The sequence below is a fragment of the Melanerpes formicivorus genome, unplaced genomic scaffold (assembly GCF_026170545.1).
Source record: "Melanerpes formicivorus ecotype bairdi unplaced genomic scaffold, bMelFor1.0.p_v2 SCAF_240, whole genome shotgun sequence".
Classification (NCBI taxonomy): domain Eukaryota; kingdom Metazoa; phylum Chordata; class Aves; order Piciformes; family Picidae; genus Melanerpes; species Melanerpes formicivorus.
In genome coordinates, this window is record NW_027142592.1 from 170,001 (window position 1) to 180,000 (window position 10,000).

Sequence of the window (10,000 nt, forward strand, 5' to 3'; positions counted from 1 at the left end):
GAGCCGTGCGGCAGGAGGTAGACGTGCTCTCCTTCCCGAGGAGGTAGACGTGCTCTCCCTGGCGAGGGGGGGACTTAGTGCACTGAGCCGTGCGGCGGCAGGTAGACGTGCTCTCCTTCCCGAGGAGGTAGACGTGCTCTCCTTCCCAGGAGGTAGACGTGCTCTCCTTCCCGAGGAGGTAGACGTGCTCTCCTTCCCAGGAGGTAGACGTGCTCTCCTTCCCGAGGAGGTAGACGTGCTCTCCTTCCCGAGGAGGTAGACGTGCTCTCCTTCCCGAGGAGGTAGACGTGCTCTCCTTCCCAGGTGGTAGACGTGCTCTCCCTCGGTGAGTAGACGTGCTCTCCCTGAGCTGGCAGGTAGACGTGCTCTCCATGGCGAGGGGGGACTTAGTGCACTGAGCCGTGCGGCAGGAGGTAGACGTGCTCCCCGCGGCCGGGCGGGCACTTAGCGCGCGGAGGCTGGAACCGCGGGGTAGACGTGGTCCCCGGGACGAGGGCCGCCTGGTATCGCCCGCCCGGCCCCCAACCCCCCCCCCCCGCGGCGGCGTAAATGAAGAGAGGCAGTCGGCATGAAACCTTCTTTTATTAAGTGTTGTTTTCATCGAGCGTCTTTCATTAAAGGTTGTGTTCTGAAGCAGTCTTTTCTTCAACAGCGCTGTTCTCCGGGGAGAAGGTCTGCCGGCATCTCTAGAAATCTCCCCCCGCCCCTGACCGCCTCCCCCCCCGCCCCCCGTTGCCGGTTTGCGCGGCGCCCCCCCTCCCGACGTTGCCTCTTGCCGCTACCCCCCGCCCCCCCCCCGCTGCCGGTTTGCGCGGAGCCCCCCCTCCCGACGTTGCCTCTTGCCGCTACCCCCCGCCCCCCCCCCGCTGCCGGTTTGCGCGGAGCTCCCCCTTCCCGCCGTTGCCTCTTGCCGCTACCCCCCGCCCCCCCCCCGCTGCCGGTTTGCGCGGAGCCCCCCCTTCCCGCCGTTGCCTCTTGCCGCTACCCCCGCCCCCCCCCCGCTGCCGGTTTGCGCGGAGCCCCCCCTTCCCGCCGTTGCCTCTTGCCGCTACCCCCGCCCCCCCCCCGCTGCCGGTTTGCGCGGAGCCCCCCCTTCCCGCCGTTGCCTCTTGCCGCTACCCCCCGCCCCCCCCCCGCTGCCGGTTTGCGCGGAGGCCCCCCTTCCCGCCGTTGCCTCTTGCCGTTACCCCCCGCCCCCCCCCCGCTGCCGGTTTGCGCGGAGCGCCCCCGCCTGCCGTTGCCTCTCGCCGCGGCCACCACCGCCCCCTCCACACCCCCGGGCCCCCGTTACCGGTTTGCGCGGAGCCCCCCCTCCCGACGTTGCCTCTTGCCGCTGCTGCCACCCCCAGCTCCCCACACCCCCCGGCTCCCGTTAGCGGTTTGCGCGGAGCCCCCCCTTCCCGCCGTTGCCTCTTGCCGCTACCCCCCGCCCCCCCCCCCCGCTGCCGGTTTGCGCGGAGCCCCCCCGCCTGCCGTTGCCTCTTGCCGCGGCCGCCACCGCCCCCCCCACACCCCCCGGCCCCCGTTACCGGTTTGCGCGGAGCCCCCCCTCCCGACGTTGCCTCTTGCCGCTGCTGCCACCCCCAGCTCCCCACACCCCCCGGCTCCCGTTAGCGGTTTGCGCGGAGCCCCCCCTTCCCCCCTTCGCGGGCTGCCGCTTCCCTCCCGGGCTGCCCGGCTGCTCTCTAACCCCTGCGACCGAGGCGGCGCTGTTAGGGCGGCCGTGCCGGTGCCCCTTGCCGCAGCTAGCCTCTCGCCGCTGCCCCTCCCGTCCGTCGTCCCCCGTCCCCAAAAACTTGCTGCTCTCCACGCTGGAGCCTGCACGGGGGAGGTTGCGCTCCGCTCCTCCGGCCCTAAAGCCGCCCTCGCCCGCCCCCCGGCTTGCCGCTTGGCTCGGCTGCCCGCCCGCCCGCTAATCCCCCCAACGCCCCCACCCCAAAAACACCCCAGCCCTACCGCATGCCGCTCCCCCTCTCCCCGCTCTCGCTGACCGCTGCCACCCCCCCCCACCCCTCCCCCCCGAAACAAACCCCCCAGCCCTACCGCATGCCGCTCCCCCTCTCTCCCTAGCCTGCCCCCCCCCGCCGTCGCTTGCTGCTGCTGCTGCCGCCGCCGCCGCCGCCGCCGCCGCCGCCGCCGCCGCCGCCGGGACCCGCCTCGGTCTGGTGGCGCGCGCTCGGAGATCCCCGGCTACCCGTCCGTCCGTCCCTCCCTCCCGCCCCGCCCCGGGGGAGGGCTCGGGGCAGCGCGGGCAGGCGGGGAGCAAAAAAAGGCGCGGGCGCCAAAAAACGTCGGGGTCCCGGGGTGGCGGAGGGGGGCGGCGGCGGGGGCGGCGGCGGGTACACGGCGCCGGGTCCAGCCCGTCCCGGGGCGGGGACAGGTGGTGTCGTCCGTCCCCGCCCCCGTAACCTGCTCTGAAGCATCCGCTTCCCGCCGCGGTTCGCCCTCCACCCCCCCCGCCGCACACGCAGCTGCCGCTTCCCGCCGCCTCTGCCCCCCGCCCCGGGATCAACCACCCGCCGGGTCCAGCCGGTCCCGGTCCCGGGAACCTGCTCCCGGGGCCAGCCGGAGCCACGCCCCCTCCTCTGACGCTTCCAGCTGCCGCCTCCCCTCCCACCCCCCAAACTCACACTGGCCCTCGCCGGCCCGCCCACCCGCCTACCTGCTTGCCCGCCGCCGCTGGGTGGCGTGCCGGACACTCTCGCACACAGGTACACAGACAGGGACACAGGGACACAGGCACTCAGGCACACAGGGACACAGGGACACAGGGACACAAGGACACAGGGACACAGGCACTCAGGCACTCAGGCACTCAGGGACACAGGGACACAGGGACACAGGCACTCAGGCACTCAGGGACACAGGGACACAGGGACACAGGCACTCAGGCACACAGGGACACAGGTGGCGGGCCGGAGGCCTCTCTCCACTGTGTGGCAGGGGTCCAAGAGCCACCCCAGCCCAACCCAGAGGGTCTTTTGCACCTCTCTAGAGGCCACCCAGAGACCCCAGGCCGCAGCAGAAGCCTCCCCCGCATGCTCTGCAGGCTTCCGACCCACCCCAGGCCGCACCAGAAGCCTCCCCCGCAAGCTCTGCAGGCTTCCGACCCACCCCAGGCCGCAGCAGAAGCCTCTCCCGCACGCTCTGCAGGCTTCTCAGCCACCCCAGGCCGCAGCAGAAGCCTCTCCCGCACGCTCTGCAGGCTTCTCAGCCACCCCAGGCCGCACCAGAAGCCTCTCCCGCACGCTCTGCAGGCTTCTCAGCCACCCCAGGCCGCACCAGAAGCCTCCCCCGCACGCTCTGCAGGCTTCTCAGCCACCCCAGGCCGCACCAGAAGCCTCTCCCGCACGCTCTTCAGGCTTCTCAGCCACCCCAGGCCGCACCAGAAGCCTCCCCCGCACGCTCTGCAGGCTTCTCAGCCACCCCAGGCCGCAGCAGAAGCCTCTCCCGCACGCTCTGCAGGCTTCTCAGCCACCCCAGGCCGCACCAGAAGCCTCCCGCGCACGCTCTGCAGGCTTCTCAGCCACCCCAGGCCGCACCAGAAGCCTCCCCCGCACGCTCTGCAGGCTTCCGACCCACCCCAGGCCGCAGCAGAAGCCTCTCCCGCACGCCCTGCAGGCTTCTCAGCCACCCCAGGCCGCAGCAGAAGCCTCTCCCGCACGCTCTGCAGGCTTCTCAGCCACCCCAGGCCGCAGCAGAAGCCTCTCCCGCACGCTCTGCAGGCTTCTCAGCCACCCCAGGCCGCAGCAGAAGCCTCTCCCGCACGCTCTGCAGGCTTCTCAGCCACCCCAGGCCGCAGCAGAAGCCTCTCCCGCACGCTCTGCAGGCTTCTCAGCCACCCCAGGCCGCAGCAGAAGCCTCTCCCGCACGCTCTGCAGGCTTCTCAGCCACCCCAGGCCGCAGCAGAAGCCTCTCCCGCACGCTCTGCAGGCTTCCGACCCACCCCAGGCCGCACCAGAAGCCTCTCCCGCACGCTCTGCAGGCTTCCGACCCACCCCAGGCCGCACCAGAAGCCTCCCCCGCACGCTCTGCAGGCTTCTCAGCCACCCCAGGCCCCAACAGAAGCCTCTCCCGCACGCTCTGCAGGCTTCCGACCCACCCCAGGCCCCAACAGAAGCCTCTCCCGCACGCTCTGCAGGCTTCTCAGCCACCCCAGGCCGCAGCAGAAGCCTCTCCCGCACGCTCTGCAGGCTTCTCAGCCACCCCAGGCCGCAGCAGAAGCCTCCCCCGCATGCTCTGCAGGCTTCCGACCCACCCCAGGCCGCAACAGAAGCCTCCCCCGCACGCTCTGTAGGCTTCTGACCCACCCCAGGCCCCAACAGAAGCCTCCCCCGCACGCTCTGCAGGCTTCTCAGCCACCCCAGGCCGCAGCAGAAGCCTCTCCCGCACGCTCTGCAGGCTTCTCAGCCACCCCAGGCCGCACCAGAAGCCTCTCCCGCACGCTCTGCAGGCTTCCGACCCACCCCAGGCCGCACCAGAAGCCTCCCCCGCACGCTCTGCAGGCTTCTCCGCCACCACAGGCCGCACCAGAGGATCTTTTGCACCTCTCTGGACGCCACCCAGAGACTCCAGGCCGCACCAGAGGCCCCCCCCCCCCAACCATTTACAGGCTGCAGTGCCAGCCTAGGCCCCGCTGGCAGCCTCCCTTGTCTGCTTTGGAAGGCCTCCCATCCACTCCAGACCTGCCTGGAGGCCTCCCTCGACTGCTCCCGGGGCCCTCGAAGCCACCCTAGGCCTTTCTGGAGGACCTGCTCGACCGCTCGGGCGGCTTCTGACGCACCCTCGGCCATCCGGCGCCCAGCAGCTCCCAGGGCCAGGCACCGGCCTCCCCCTCCGGCCGCCCCTGGGGCCGGGGGTGGCTCGGACTCGGCGCCCCCAACGTGTCGTCCCGTCCCCCCCCGCCCCGCACCGCCGAACATTCGCTGCAGCCGAGGGCTTGCCGCTCGACGCCTACCCCACCCGCCCAGCCCCCCGCTGCGGCCCGGCGCTGCCCCGGCCGCTGCGCCCCGCCTCTCATCGCTCCCCCCACCCGGCAACCGGCCGCCGGGCACGGCAAGTCCCAGGGCAGGGAACAGGTGCTGCCGGGACCCCGTGCTGGCTGCCGGCTTCCCGGGGCTGCCCCGGGCACGGACAGGTCGCCCCCCCCGCCCCGGCGAATGTTCACCGAACCGGCTGCCGGCTGCCTTCGAGCACCCCCCGCCCCCCGCCACTATCGTCCCCCCCCGCCCCCCCTCCGCCTCCGCTGCCGCTTCTCCCCGCACCGCCTCCACTGCCTCCCCCCGCCGCCGGCGAACGAGTCGCCGGATCCGTAGGGTGCCGGGAGCCCGAACGGCGAGCGGCTCCGGCTGCTGCCGGGGCCGCGGGGCTTCGAGCCGCTCCGGCCGCGGCCGGGACCCCGTGCCGGAAGCCGGCATCCCGGGACGGCCCCGGGACGGCCCCGGTCGCCGGCCGGGTGACGTTCAGCGAAGCGGCTGCCGCCAGTCTTTGGGCCTCCCCCGTGCCGGGGCCGCGGGGCTTCGAGCCGGTCCGGCCGCGGCCGGGATCCCGGGCCGGACGATGGCTTCCCGGGCCGGTCCCGGTCGCCTCCCGGGTGACGTTCACCGAAGCGGCTGCCAGCTGTCTTCGAGCCCCCCCCCCCCCTCCGCCTCCGCTGCCGCTTCTCCCCGCACCCCCTCCACTGCCTCCCCCCGCCGCCGGCGAACGAGTCGCCGGATCTGTAGGGTGCCGGGAGCCCGAACGGCGAGCGGCTCCGGCTGCTGCCGGGACCGCGGGGATTCGAGCCGCTCCGGCCGCGGCCGGGACCCCGTGCCGGAAGCCGGCATCCCGGGACGGCCCCGGGACGGCCCCGGTCGCCGGCCGGGTGACGTTCAGCGAAGCGGCTGCCGCCAGTCTTTGGGCCTCCCCCGTGCCGGGGCCGCGGGGCTTCGAGCCGGTCCGGCCGCGGCCGGGATCCCGGGCCGGACGATGGCTTCCCGGGCCGGTCCCGGTCGCCTCCCGGGTGACGTTCACCGAAGCGGCTGCCGGCTGTCTTCGAGCCCCCCCCCCCCCTCCGCCTCCGCTGCCGCTTCTGCCCGCACCCCCTCCACTGCCTCCCCCCGCCGCCGGCGAACGAGTCGCCGGATCTGTAGGGTGCCGGGAGCCCGAACGGCGAGCGGCTCCGGCTGCTGCCGGGACCGCGGGGATTCGAGCCGCTCCAGCCGCGGCCGGGACCCCGTGCCGGAAGCCGGCATCCCCGGACAGCCCCGGGACGGCCCCGGTCGCCGGCCGGGTGACGTTCACCGAAGCGGCTGCCGGCTGTCTTCGAGCCCCCCCCCCCCTCCGCCTCCGCTGCCGCTTCTGCCCGCACCCCCTCCACTGCCTCCCCCCGCCGCCGGCGAACGAGTCGGCGGATCCGTAGGGTGCCGGGAGCCCGAACGGCGAGCGGCTCCGGCTGCTGCCGGGACCGCGGGGATTCGAGCCGCTCCGGCCGCGGCCGGGACCCCGTGCCGGAAGCCGGCATCCCGGGACGGCCCCGGGACGGCCCCGGTCGCCGGCCGGGTGACGTTCAGCGAAGCGGCTGCCGCCAGTCTTTGGGCCTCCCCCGTGCCGGGGCCGCGGGGCTTCGAGCCGGTCCGGCCGCGGCCGGGATCCCGGGCCGGACGATGGCTTCCCGGGCCGGTCCCGGTCGCCTCCCGGGTGACGTTCACCGAAGCGGCTGCCGGCTGTCTTCGAGCCCCCCCCCCCCCTCCGCCTCCGCTGCCGCTTCTGCCCGCACCCCCTCCACTGCCTCCCCCCGCCGCCGGCGAACGAGTCGCCGGATCTGTAGGGTGCCGGGAGCCCGAACGGCGAGCGGCTCCGGCTGCTGCCGGGGCCGCGGGGATTCGAGCCGCTCCGGCCGCGGCCGGGACCCCGTGCCGGAAGCCGGCATCCCCGGACAGCCCCGGGACGGCCCCGGTCGCCGGCCGGGTGACGTTCACCGAAGCGGCTGCCGGCTGTCTTCGAGCCCCCCCCCCCCTCCGCCTCCGCTGCCGCTTCTGCCCGCACCCCCTCCACTGCCTCCCCCCGCCGCCGGCGAACGAGTCGGCGGATCCGTAGGGTGCCGGGAGCCCGAACGGCGAGCGGCTCCGGCTGCTGCCGGGACCGCGGGGCTTCGAGCCGCTCCGGCCGCGGCCGGGACCCCGTGCCGGAAGCCGGCATCCCGGGACGGCCCCGGGACGGCCCCGGTCGCCGGCCGGGTGACGTTCAGCGAAGCGGCTGCCGCCAGTCTTTGGGCCTCCCCCGTGCCGGGGCCGCGGGGCTTCGAGCCGGTCCGGCCGCGGCCGGGATCCGGGGCCGGACGATGGCTTCCCGGGCCGGTCCCGGTCGCCTCCCGGGTGACGTTCACCGAAGCGGCTGACGGCTGTCTCCGAGCCCCCCCCCCCCCCCTCCGCCTCCGCTGCCGCTTCTGCCCGCACCCCCTCCACTGCCTCCCCCCGCCGCCCGCGAACGAGTCGCCGGATCTGTAGGGTGCCGGGAGCCCGAACGGCGAGCGGCTCCGGCTGCTGCCGGGACCGCGGGGATTCGAGCCGCTCCGGCCGCGGCCGGGACCCCGTGCCGGAAGCCGGCATCCCCGGACAGCCCCGGGACGGCCCCGGTCGCCGGCCGGGTGACGTTCACCGAAGCGGCTGCCGGCTGTCTTCGAGCCCCCCCCCCTCCGCCTCCGCTGCCGCTTCTGCCCGCACCCCCTCCACTGCCTCCCCCCGCCGCCGGCGAACGAGTCGCCGGATCCGTAGGGTGCCGGGAGCCCGAACGGCGAGCGGCTCCGGCTGCTGCCGGGACCGCGGGGATTCGAGCCGCTCCGGCCGCGGCCGGGACCCCCGTGGCGGAAGCCAGCATCCCGGGACGGCCCCGGGACGGCCCCGATCGCCTCCTGGGTGACGTTCACCGAAGCGGCTGCCGGCTGTCTTCGAGCCCCCCCCCCCCTCCGCCTCCGCTGCCGCTTCTCCCCGCACCCCCTCCACTGCCTCCCCCCGCCGCCGGCGAACGAGTCGGCGGATCCATACCGTCCCGAGAGCCCGAGGCGGCGGCATCCAGTGCGGGTCCGGCCGAGGCCGGGACCCCGTGCCTGTCGCAGGCTTCCCGGGACGGCCCCGGAACGGCCGCGGTCGCCGGCCGGGTGACGTTCTCCGAAGCGGCTGCCGGCTGTCTTCGAGCCCCCCCCCCCCTCCGCCTCCGCTGCCGCTTCTGCCCGCACCTCCTTCACTGCCTCCCCCCGCCGCCCGCGAACGAGTCGGCGGATCCGTAGGGTGCCGGGAGCCCGAACGGCGAGCGGCTCCGGCTGCTGCCGGGACCGCGGGGATTCGAGCCGCTCCGGCCGCGGCCGGGACCCCGTGCCGGAAGCCGGCATCCCGGGACAGCCCCGGGACGGCCCCGGTCGCCGGCCGGGTGACGTTCAGCGAAGCGGCTGCCGCCAGTCTTTGGGCCTCCCCCGTGCCGGGGCCGCGGGGCTTCGAGTCGGTCCGGCCGCGGCTGGGACCCCGTGCCTGTCGCAGGCTTCCCGGGACGGCCCCGGAACGGCCGCGGTCGCCGGCCGGGTGACGTTCACCGAGGCGACTGCCGGCTGTCTTCGAGCCCCCACCCCTGCCGTGGCCGCGGGGATTCGCCCCGGTCCGGCAGCTGACGGTTCCCTGTGTCGGACGCCGGCTTCCCGGGACTGCCCCGGGACAGCCCCGGTCGCCTCCCGGGTGACGTTCACCGAAGCTGCTGCCGCCTGTCTTTGTCCCCCCCCCCCCGTGCTCTCCCTCAGGCGGGAGGTAGACGTGCTCTCCCTGGGCGAGTAGACGTGCTCTCCCTGGGCGAGTAGACGTGCTCTCCCTCGGCGAGTAGACGTGCTCTCCCTCGGCGAGTAGACGTGCTCTCCCTCGGCGAGTAGACGTGCTCTCCCTCGGCGAGTAGACGTGCTCTCCCTGGGCGAGTAGACGTGCTCTCCCTGGGCGAGTAGACGTGCTCTCCCTGGGCGAGTAGACGTGCTCTCCCTCGGCGAGTAGACGTGCTCTCCCTCGGCGAGTAGACGTGCTCTCCCTCGGCGAGTAGACGTGCTCTCCCTGGGCGAGTAGACGTGCTCTCCCTGGGCGAGTAGACGTGCTCTCCCTCGGCGAGTAGACGTGCTCTCCGCGGAGATCGCGCTTGTCGCCAAGGGGTCGCTGTTGCGCTCTGCCTCCGCCTACGTCATCGTACAAGCCGGCGTGATTTCTGCGACCTGCCGCTGGGCGGAGGTCGGCTGGTTGTGCGCTCGCGGAGCTGACGGCCCTCCAGTTCCGTATATGAGGGAACAAGCGACGCCGAGCACTCCCAGGGCAGCGCTGCCGAGCGGCTGCTCCAAGCCACCCGCCAGGCGGCTGGGCAGGGGTCCGTCTGGCTTCTCGGTGGCTTTCGCCCGGGTCAGAGAGGGGACCCGCGGGGCCGAACAAAGGCGCGGCGGTTTGGAGCGGCCGCTGGCGCACCCTCAGCGGTGTTGGATGGGTTTCGCTCGTCCGTGAGCCGGAGCCCAGCCCGGGCTCGGCAACGAAAGCGGGGAAAAGAAAAAAAGTTGACGAGTGGCTGGCGCCGGCCACTGCCGAAGTGTGGAACCCCCGAAGCGACGTTTGCCCGGTGGGGCACGGGGGCAGAGAAAGCCGGGGAGACGTGGTGCCGGCGTCGGTCCCACCAAGAATGGAAAGCAAGCCCGTCCAGGCACGGCGAGAGAGAGCCCGGTAAGGGGCAGAGAGAGTTCCCAGCACTGGACCCTCTTCACGGGGGTTCCCCCCCATGACCAAAGCCGCAGCCCGCGGGGGCACGGCATCGAAGGGAAAAGCCAGCGGCGGTGACTGGCCACTCGTATGCTATGGAGCCCGGCATGGGGGGAGGAGGGCAAGCCGGTGCCCCAGCACGGCTTCCTCCTGGCTCCAGAGGGGCGCCCCGTGATGGAGATGTAACTCGGTGCAGCTTGAGGGAAAATGCAAGCCCACATTTCGGGGAGGCAGAGGTGCCCTGTGAGCCG